The sequence below is a fragment of the Triticum urartu genome, chromosome 7, assembly GCF_003073215.2.
Source record: "Triticum urartu cultivar G1812 chromosome 7, Tu2.1, whole genome shotgun sequence".
NCBI classification, from domain to species: Eukaryota; Viridiplantae; Streptophyta; class Magnoliopsida; order Poales; family Poaceae; genus Triticum; species Triticum urartu.
The window spans coordinates 500,927,440-500,939,423 of record NC_053028.1 but is presented as its reverse complement, the minus strand read 5'-3'; positions in this window follow the sequence as shown (position 1 = coordinate 500,939,423).

Below are 11,984 nucleotides of genomic sequence, written 5' to 3'. Positions count from 1 at the left end.
ATCATCTGTTACAAATGCAAGGAGTCAGGGCACTACCTCAGAAATTGCCCACAAATGGAGCCAAGGACCCAAGTAGGCTATATAATCACAAGGAAACCTCGAAACTTGCCCGAAGTAATATGTTTCCGTTGTAATGGAGCAGGGCACTTTGCCAGAGGTTGTCCGAAGGAGAAGGAGACTTGTGATAAATAGTTGAGTTTGTAACAGAAGTAATATAGTAGTGGTAGTGAGAACATTTTATTTTATATAGAGGTATTGAGTTGAGGCATGTAATGGAAAAACAGGAGATTGTAATGATTTGAGAATTAATAAAGTTAGCCTCGTTGGTACTGATATGGATTTTATGAGTTGCTACTCTATGAAGGAGGATTTTGACCATTTTTGAGGATAAGAGAAATATGGTCTATGGAAGATTTGTGCATTTTAAGGGTGGTAGTACCCTGTAAGAACCTTTGACCCCCAGAAAGGATAAAGATACTCCACTGCGTGGATTTTGGACAAAATGAATACGAGTTTTGTCTCGATATGTGTGATGCCCCAAGAATATGTGGGATGAAGTTGGAGACCGACAGTTGTTTGGACCAAAGGAGTCAGAACAGAATGTTAAGTTTATTCGAGATAGACTGAAGGTAGCTTAGTCCAGGCAGAAGAGTTATGTAGACTCACAAACTCAAGGAGGTAGTCTATGAAATTGGAGATAGAGCATGTCTTCGTGTGACCCCTCTGCGAGGAGTTAAACGGATGGGAGTTAAGGGACAGTTAGCCCCGAGATTTGTAGGACCATACCGAGTTTTGGAGCGTATGAGAGAAGTGGCCTACAAGTTGAGTTACCCGAAGGACTGTCAGGAGTTCAAGATGTGTTTCACGGTTCCCAGTTGAAGAAGTGCCATGCAGAGATGGCCAATATTCCCTTGTAAGGACGCTTGACCCTGGAAAGGATAATGATGTGGAATATGGACTCCATAAGTATGTTTTTTATCTCGGTATGAGGGATATTCCATGAGGATGAAGAAATAAATTACTAATGGATATAAAGGAGGTATGATGTTGGAAATATGGATCAATGGAAAACTCCATGATGAGTCTGAGTAAACATGTCCTAGTTTGGTGCAAATAGAAGGAAGGAAGACACTACAATTGGATGGAATTAAGAATACTTAGAAGTTGGAAGTTGAAATAATGATCAGTTGCCCGATGATAAGCTCAAGGACTGCAAGTGATGAGATGGGCCATAACCCACAGGCCCTAGAACCTGCCAAGAAGCAAGCACATTCTTGCTGAAGGAAAAACCCTGGAAGTGGATATACCTTTGTCGATAGACGATTTTATAGGAGTAACGCAAACCTGAGAGTTGTGAAGGAACGATAGATGTTTGTCTGGCTTGCAGAATCCATGGATTATCCGAACTTGGTTCATCGACGAGAGAAATTCTGCAATGCTTGTGAGGATGACCGAGTGTTAGAATGCGAGATTCGCTAAACTGTATACAAGGTAATGATTTGGGTGCGGGATGGATTGATCACCATACCGACTTACTCTTATTATTCGCCTTGCTATATGGAATGGTAAATCTGAGTGACTTACCTATAGTAGAGAGACGACGATATTAAACCTTGTTAAACCTTAGAATGGTATACGTAATTTTTCCCTTGTACATGGCAGCTTTTGCCAACCGTAGGTTATACGGTGAGGATCAACCCAGACCCATTTCCTGCAGAAGAAACCATAAATTGTTGACCACCATGAGATATCGATAGTTGTTTAGTTTTGGCGCCAGACCCGTCAGCTAAGAAGACCCAGTCTCGGAAGAACCTTACCTAGATGAAAGACAGAAGAATTGAGGAAAAGGTTATGCCACTACCGGAAGAGCTCGGAGAAGGAATTTTCTCGAGGATCTGAGAAGACCGACGCTGTCAAGAATATGGATGGAGTATATGAGTATTGATGGAACCGTAACCATGCTTCTAAGGGTGGTAGCACCCCAGACCCCGGAGACGATTGATGGATTTTTTTTGGAGACCCCCAAACCCTAACCTATTTCTTTCTAGCCTCTCCGAATCTCGAGGACGAGATTCCTTTTAAGGGTGGTAGGTTTGTAACATCCCAAAATTCTAAATTTTGGAATGTTATAAACACATAGATAGATTGATTGATTGTTTGATTGATTGCGTGAATTGAGTGAAATTCGAATTCTTTTTGAAAGTTAAATGAGAGGGAATAAAAGGACTTTCCCAAACTTTCATATTGGTTTTCTGATCTTCGTGAATTCAAATTCTTTTCAACACAAAACCCCGGAGAGAAGATGACATGACTTCTTCCATTTATTTAAATGACAAGGGGTGTTGAAAATATTTGAATTTCATTTGAAAATATTTCCAATTCAGAAACTTTAAGCAACTCAATGATTTTCACGAGAGAAGATAAAATGACTTCTTCAAATTATATGAAATATGAGTTGGGAGTTTCAAAGAATTAAATTCAAAGTTCTTTGAATTTATTTTATTTTCAATTTGGAATATTAGATCATCATGCATATCTTATTTTCTTGCTTTTTGGTCGATCCTAGAAATTTCACGCAACTCAAGGACCTTCGGAGAGAGTTGGAGATTTCGTTATTTTCTTATTTGAGAGTTTTCTCGAATTGGAAAAGAGGATCATTTGATTTATTTATTTCATCTTCAATTATTTTTTTCGTTATCAAAAAAATATGAGAGAGGGAATAATATGACTTTCCCAAATTTAGGAAAAAAATTAAGATTTAATAAATAGATCAATTTTGTTTTTCCGGAGTTTATTTGCATTTTATTTGGATAGGGAAAAATGCGCGTTTTTGAAAAATTTTATTTTAAGTCCGGAGAAAAGTTCATTTTGTTCGGCTCATTTTTAGGAGTCGGGGAAAATTTACTTTTAGAATTTTGGAGCCCGTTTAGTTTTCTTTTTCGTTTTTTGTCTGCGCGCGAAATCTGTTTATAAAAAAAAATTGAGCAGCGCCTTGGGCCAAAGGCCCAAGCCAAGCCACCTACCGCTGCGCTCCCAGGCGCCAGGCGCCGAGCCAGGAGCCGGCCGGCCGCCGCCGCCTCTTGCTAGGACCGAATCCTTTTAGGATTCTAGGGCGCCCCCTTGTCCCCTTTTCCTTATTTCGTTTTCTTTAGTCCTACTCCGTTTATTTTCTAGATCTTTCCTACTCTTATTTTAATTCCTTGCCCTCTATCCCAAGTTTTGTCACCCCTCCCCAATATAAATACCCCAACACCCCCACTCTCCCCACACAAAATTCCAAGCCCCTCTCTCCTCTCCAAGCCGCGCCCCACCCCGCGCCTCTCACCCGCCGCCGCCGCACCTCGCCGCGCCGCTGCCGCCCTGCGTCACCGCCGCTGCCGCACCTTGCCACGCCGCCTCACCCGCGCCGCCGCCCTTGTGCATCGCCGCCGCGCCCAACGCCGCTCACCCACCGCCGCCATACACCGCCGCCGCCGCCATGCATCACCGCGCCGCCGCCGCCCTGCGTCAACGCCGCCGTCGCCGCCGTTCGCCGGAGGTACCGCGCCGCGTCTCTTCTTTCCCTCGGTTCGGTTTTTCCTATAAATCGTTCCGATTCTTTTCTTCTCCACCGATTCGTTTTTCTTTCCGGTTCTTCGCTAAACCGTTCTGGTTTTCTAGATCGGTTTTCGTTTCGGTTTTCTTCTCCGAAACCCTAGATCGGATTCGTTTTCTTTTCCGATTTGGTTGCCTTGGACCGTTCGCCGGACCGTTCGTCCTAACGAACGTGATCACCGGATTCTTCTAGGTTAACGGACGTCCGTTCGTTTAACCGTTCTTCTTTTTCTTCTCGTCGGATTTATTCCGCGATCGCGATCTCATATCCGATCTTCGTTCTAGTTTATCTTCTCGCTTGTTTATCGGAATCAGGTGATTCAAGCGCCTGGAGTTTCGTCTCGAAACCGCCGTTCCGTCTAATCAACTTGAACAAGTTTTTGCTACAGTAAAATTTGACCTAGTTTCAACTTGCTAGAACCGAGTTGTTTTCTGCCGCCGTTTGTTTTCCGTTTCTTTGTTCGGTTCGTTCTTTCTTTGTAACCGGAGTTCTTAAGTTGAACTATCTGGTTCGATCTCTTGTTCGAGTTTTACTTGTGCATTAGATGAGTACTTATTGTGTGGTTACTATTGTTTGCTTACGATAGATTGACCAGAGTGCGACGAGTAGATCTATCACGAGTTTTGAGTGCGAATCTTCTTCATCTACATTGCAGGCAAGTTCACACTTTGATCATACCTTTTCTGCAACCCAGTTTTATTGCATTAGATCAATCCTATCACATTGCATGATTAGGATCTAATTAAATTGTGGGATGGGAAGTAGATGAGGTAGTACCTATTACCTGTATTATTATGAAACCCTTGGGAGTTACTTCTACGTTTGCTTATTATGCCATGCTATGCTAGTAGACGTGGATTGGGTGAGTGATATCCATGACAGATGTGAGTTTATTAATTTTAATGGTTTATCTAAGGTGGCAACTTAAACACACATCTGGGTGGATTGAGGCACCTGATGTCTATCAGGACTTGCCTGTTTTTTTTCGGACCGCCACCCAGGCTCAAAGGGATCATAAGATCTTTCATGCTAGAAACTTCCGTGTGCAGCCACAAGCCATTATGGGCTCTGGCATAGTTGACTAAGTTGTGCGAACTCTTACGGGATGGACTAGCAGATGTAGGGGTTGTAGGTGGTACGGTCTACCCCACATGTAAGGTGCTAGCGCTTCTGAAAGACTGTGTCTCGGTCATCCGTCTTCTCAAACACCTTGTAGTGCGAGAAAACAAACGGAGGCGACCGAGTCTTGTGGGGAAAAGTGCGCAAACCTCTGCAGAGTAACAAACTAATCATGATTAGCCGTGTCCCCGGTTATGGACAACTTGAGTATCTAGTTCTTGAATATCATTGTGAATCTCAACATGTTACTTCTAATTAATGTTGTTGGGTTTTAATTACTTTTAATTGGGATTGAGAATGCTGTCAACCATTCTCAATGTTTCACAACCACCATGATAGTTAAATAAATTTATTCCTTTGTAGTAGGGAAAAATTGGCTTTACGCGGAAACCTTATAACCATAGAGCTTTTCCACCAGCCAAATATGCATATAGTGATAGCCATTGTTCATCATTCTCTATGGTGTGAATTTGCCAGTACATTCAATGTACTGACCCGTTTCGGGCTGCAACGTCTCATGTTGCAGGTTTCTTACGACGAGTAAGTGTTACGTTAGGGTTACGATTTCTACACTCAACTTTGCCGTTGGTGTTGATGGGAATCCACAACCTTGTTGCTTCCGCTATATGGATTGAGGTAATAGTATTTACGTTACTTTATACATGTGATTTACCTCTGTTATAAATCCTTTGAGTACTGTGTGTGTCAGCATACTGATCCAGGGATGACACATAAGCACAGAGACTTGATCCATTCGGGTCGGGTCGCTACATATGCAGTCTCATGTCTTTTAGCCAGCCATAATATACGTGAAATGTGCAATGACATCCTGTTTAACCAGGCATCATATATTTGAATGATATCTTGCCCATCCTTTTCTTCATTACATTTCCATTTGTCGACAATGTTTGTACATTAAACTACTCTTCTTTTGAATCAGCCATTTCGGTGGGAGATTGAAAAATCTGGAGTGAAACAAGGCCTTCAGATCAGACAGTGCTACCTATCGAAGCAGATCTCTTGTTGGGTCCCGATAGCTCCTCAGAGATGGATTCAGAGACAGATGACCAGTCCTATTCCCCCACCGAGGTGTATGCTCTAACTTGGCACAGTTATACTGCTCATATCATGCATATGGTGTCTTGCATTGCATAGTTTAGACATCATATACACAATATTCAACACCATGTTCTTAGTTCAGACATCATATCTAATGCCCTCTGTTTAGCATATAAATCACATATGTGAATTAAATGATGTGATTACTTAGATAACATGTAGGTGAATTATGTCATGCGATCTTGTTTAGTTATTCATCATATCTTTGAATTATGTTATGCTATGCTATCCAATTTAGATAGACATCATATATGTGAAATTATGTCATGCTATCTGTTTTAGCTAAACAATATACATGTCAACTATTTCATGCCCTCTTTTTTCCACACTATCTATTGCATCTGTCTCTCATACAATGTCTGTACATTCAACTATGTTTCCTGTTTATCGGCCATTTGAATTGGAGCGGGTGATGCCAGCATCTAGCAGACTAAAAACGCGGTCTTCAAATAAAACAGTGCTACCTCTTGGTGGAGATAGCACCTCGGTTGTACATGCACGAGAACCAGCCCTACCACACATAACCCAAACTCTCGCAGATTGTAACCCTACTGTGATGGACAGAGAACTAGCTAAAATAGTGCTACCTCTTGGTGGAGATAGCACATCGGTTGTACATGCGCGAGAACCAGCCCTACCACACATAACCCAAACTCTCGCAGATTGTACCCCTACTGCGATGGACAGAGAACCAGCTTCACCCAATCTAACCCCAACCCCAACAGATAGTAACCCAGTTCCTATTGACACAGCACCATCTCCACCACAGAGCTCCCAAACAAGAGCAGTTAGTAAGGCAGCTCCAGTGCCCTAAGGGCCAGTACTACCACGGCGAACCCCAACTCCACTAGTTAGCACGCCTATTCCTGTGGAGGAAGCACAACCAGCTAGTCGTAGTTTAGCATCTATCGCATTTAATGTTGTTAAATCGTATGTGCGTATCTTCCCATCTTGGGAATATTATACTGAAGATGAAAGAAAATGCCAGTTGCAGGTGTTTGTCCAGGAGTTATGTGTAAGTAATGTTATTCATGGCAATTACTTTGCTTTGTCCCATACATCCTACCTCCATGATGGTTATAATACAACAAATTTTCCCATTTTTCTCTATAGAGAAGGACCGATTTGGAAACTCAGGATGAGGTAACCTGTGCTAATACCTCTGCTATCTTCAAGAATTCTTGGTGGCAGTATCGGAATTACCTGAAGAAAATGTACTTCACCGGCAAAGGAACTCATCAAATTCCCTTGCGTTCTCTTCGGACACATTTACTGGACGATGACTGGGAACGCCTTGTTCTGTACTGGTCCCGAACTAAGAATGTGGTAAGGTCTATGAGCTCGTTTTCTATTTTTAAGTACTATATTCTTGCGTCTTACTATACTCTGTTCATGTAGAACAAGTGCCTAAACCTGAAGAAGAACTGTTCTAATTTAAGATTCCATTGCTATCATAGTTCAAAAAAGCGCTAGGCGTTAATTGTGTGTTTTGCCACCGCCTTGTGCTTTACTAACCAAAGCGCATGCTTATGCGCAGTTATGCACAGATTAAGCGTAGTTATGCGCAATGCATTTCGCCAACGCCTAGAGCTTAGGCGCGCTTAAGCGCTCGCTTAGGCGCGCCTTTTTTAACTATGATTGCTGTCGTGCATACTGCTTTTCTCTTGTATCACTGTATTTACTCATACAAACTTATTTTTAAATTGAAGGATCCAATCGAAACTCCAATGGCACAACAGGTATGTTCACGCATGTTTCTTTAACAGGCTTGCTCTTATCAATAGCTCTGTTGATTTCAATTCCAATTGTGTATACAGTTGACTTCTCATATCATGCACATTACTAGCATCACAACAGAGCCAATAGTGTTGTTGTACATGTAGACCCGTGGTACCCATCTGAAATCTTCTTGTGCCGTGTAGTTTCCCACGCTTTCTATTCTTTCACTGCTGCTTTATCTTGAACTGATATGATTTGAACCGTGTCTCTATTTTGATTTGGCAAGACAATGCAGTGACCATAGGACATAGATATATGTGTGTTTGATGCTTTTATTATGTACTAGTACTTGGCAATAGAAGACTTGGTAGTTTAATCCTGTCCACCTTACTAATGAAGTGGTTCACCGAAATGAGTTTCATATACTAGTACATGCTAAACATGTTATGTGTCTGCTTGTTTCTTCTTTTAGAATGCTGACAAAATATTGGGGAAGAGTGCCTTATTAAGCAATGGTAAAGGAAGTAATGCAGATAATGTTCAGGATAGTGGCACATCCTTGTTGGTCTCCAACAAAGCTGATAAAACAGCTAAGGAAGACTATCTCGAAGACAATGAGACAACCCCAAAGTCTTGTCTTGGTTTAGTGTTCGAGTTACTAGCCACTACCACTTGCACAAGCTATTCAAACTCACTGTCTGAATCAGTTTGGTTTCTTGAGTCTCAACTACAAGCTGAAAGACACCGATCAGCTGTGCTGCGACAAGAAGCGAAAGGACTGCAGAAGTCCCTAGAGCATTTAGATGCATACTTTCTGGTGCAACAGCAAGCATTGGAGGATTTTAGCGCCAAAGAGGACAAAGCTAATAAGCTTGCTAAGCTTATTGCCAGCATGGTGGATACCACGTTTCTTGAGCTCTTCTAAAGTTGTTTCAGTTATGCTCTTGTTTTGCTGCCGCGTTTATTTGCACTGGTGGCCAATTTTGACGGCCAGTGTATGTAATATGCTGCTTTGTTCCCTATATTTGAACTGGTGGCAAACTTTTATGCCCAGTGAATGTAATATGTGTAATAGTGGTAATAGACTAGCGTTAATTGCTTGCTTATTTATTTCCTTATTGTCTTGTTTAGTTGTTTGCTTGTAGTCACTGCAGTTCTTTTTCTGTGTTTTTCTAGTGGCCCTAATAACCTATTTTTGGAGAATAGGCCAAAATAATCATGGCAACACACTGACTGTTGTAACCATGGGCCTCTTGCGAGCCGTATGATCCATGGGCCTTCTACGGGCCGTACGATCCATTGGCCTTCTATACGGGTCGTAGGAGCCATTGGCCTTCTACGGGCCGTAGGATCCATGGGCCCTTTATGGGCCGTAGGATCCATGGGCCTTCTACGGGGCGTATCATCATTTCGCCAATCATGGGCCGTACTATTCGTGGACAATAACGGGCCGTTAATAGGTCGTATTTGATAACTCTATGAAAACAGCCCAACGGGTTTTTTCGACATGAAAACGACCCAACGTATTAACGGGCCACAAACGGGCCAACTGTAACCACGGGCCGTAAGTAACTGAATGCTAGAAATGAGCCCAAGAATAAATGGGCCCTGAGAAGGCCAAAAGATAACATTGGCTGGAAACGGCCCAACGGAAATGGGACGTTAATGGGTATAAAGTGATACACTGTTCATTACGGGCCAGTTTTACCATGGGCCATTAAGGGGCCGAGGGTTACTAAGGGCCTCATATGGGCCAAAAGACGTCATGGGCCATACATGGGCCGGAAGTTAAAACGGGCTGGAATTATATTGGACGACCCAGATGACGCTACTGGGCCTAATTCGGATAGGCCGTAAACGGGCCCTGGGATAGCGGGCTATAAATGGGCTATATGAGAATAGGCCATTAATAGGCTTGCCGTGGGCCGGCCCGCCACCTTTTGACCAAGTCAAACGGGTCGGCCTTTTCACAGGAATGGGCCTCTGTTGGGCCATGCCACGTGTCGACGTATCATAGGCGCTTTCGGTCCAATGAGTGGATGACATCTGTCCCAACGGTGAGCCGACACGTGTTTCCTCCAGCCAATGATGATTTTACACATGGAAAATACCCATTGGTCGGGGCTATTAACGGGTTATCGGATCCAAAACCAGACCCGATAGCTTAACGGTGTTCCGTTACGGTGGATGCCACGTGTCGGTCACCCTTGACGAAAGCACTTCTGTGACACGCGATTTATCGTCATGGAAGCGGACACTTCCGTGATGATAATTTTGGTAATGTCATGGAACACTTCTATGACAGCACATGTATGACTATCTTGATTCTTTCATAAATTTGTCATGGATGTACATGCATGACAGAAAACATGACCTACTGTGACAAACATGTATCATCACGGAAGTGTATTTTTTTGTAGTGTATAGCATAAATCTAGGTCGTGGTTCAAAGAGGAAAGGAAGGGGGGAAGTACTAGTACAGACTGGCTATCCAGCACCTACGTTGGTCGAAAAGGGAAAACAATGACAAACGCAGTACGCACATCTGTAACGAACTGATCTTTTGTTTTGGGGGACAAGGCTATAGAGTTTGAGCAGGACTAGATTTGCTGCGCTCACATAGGGAAAGGTGTCTAAAGATAACAAAACTGGGATCAACACAAATATGCTCCTTGGTTGTTTGTTCTTTGTTGCAACAGACTGTGCATCACCCCAGTACATCGATAGATGCACATGGTGCTGGTGCGTCCACTATCCCATGCAACTCTTTAGCTGTTGTTAATCTAAGGCCCTGTTTGGTTAAAAATTCCCTAGTCCCTACCTGCTTGGTTCCAGGGACTAAAAATGGACTAGAGGTTATTAAATGACATGCTAAAAGACCATGTTACCCCTAGTAATGAACTAATAGAGACAAGGTGCGATGCGTGGCAGGGGCAACTGTTGGAAAAAGTCCCAAAAAGACTCTCCCTCGGGGTCTTCTTTCTTTAGTCCCAAATGCCCACTTTTAGTCCCTAAAAGTCCCTCCTGTTTGGTTTAGATGGGACTGACACGGAGTTTTTTTAGTCCCCCACAAAAATGTCCCTGTAAACAAACACCCTCTAATAATGCCACTGGAAAATTGATGCAATGCCATAGTTAAAAGAAAATTACATGTTTAATGAATTTTATTGTTAATATAATCTCTCTGTTAATATTAATCAATGCCACCGTTTGAGAAATGCTACTGTCTTGCTTTCTTTCCCATTTAGATAAGGTAGATGCTTCTTTTTGTTGGCTTCTATGTCATCCACCGTTATTAACCACTAGTTGTTTCCTTTGCACCTCCGCGTAAACAGGGTTATCTACTTCACCTCGTTGCTATTGTGACCTTTTGTTGCACTACACAAAACACTTTTGTTTTAAGAGTGTTTTTTGTAGTTCAACCAAAATGTCACACCGACAACGTTGCTTGATTGCTTGATCTTAGTGGAACTGCACAAGAGGAGATCTTACTTCCTATCCGTGTTGGCAAATTTTGTCAGGACCCCGATTCCAAGCCACATCGATCTAGCCGGTAACACCTCATATCACTTTGCGGCCTCACGCACAGTATCCCACGGGTGTCGCCTTACCATGGCCCGGGACCGTTTGCGCCTTTTGGCTCACGTATATGGTAGTGTCGCTAGCATCCATATGACAGAGAACCCAGGCCGACATGGCTAGTCGTGAACCCAAAGTGACACAGACCTATGGAGACAGGCATACATGAATCACATCGAGCATGTCGGTCATCAGCGAGTGATTCCGGGCTGTAGCACTGGGCTAACAGGACTCCGGGGAACCCGGGCTGTAGCAGGCTAGGCAGGACTCCAGAAGTCACCGCGTGACATTTCCCCGAAGGGACATACATAGGAACGAAGTGAAACACATGCCGGCCAGTCAAGAGTCCTGAACAGTAGTGCTGGGCTAGCAGGACTCCGGTGTACCGGGCTGTAGCGGACTACTATGGCTCGAGGAACACTAGACTACATTTCCCCATAAGAAAGGCTGCCAAGGATAAACAACTAGATTGTTTCAATCATACACACAATATGCCCTATATGAGTACATACAACATGGCATCACAACAAAATTCTACAACTCAAGTACTTTATTTAAAGCTCCAGGGCGCCATACATAACAAGCTCATACAGATAGGGGTCACATGACCCGAAACTCAAGTCATACAATCATACAAGCACATGCGGAAGCAACTAGTCTGAGTACAGACTCTAGAAAGAAAGAAGGCTTCTCGAAGCCTGTCTATCTACATAGGGCCCTCCATGGCCAGGATCACCACCTGGGTGGCTAGTCACTCATCGACGTCAAGGTCTACGTAGAACCCATCGGAGGGGACGGTGTTATCATCTAAAAACAGTAATTAAGCAAACATGAGTACAAAGGTACTCAGCAA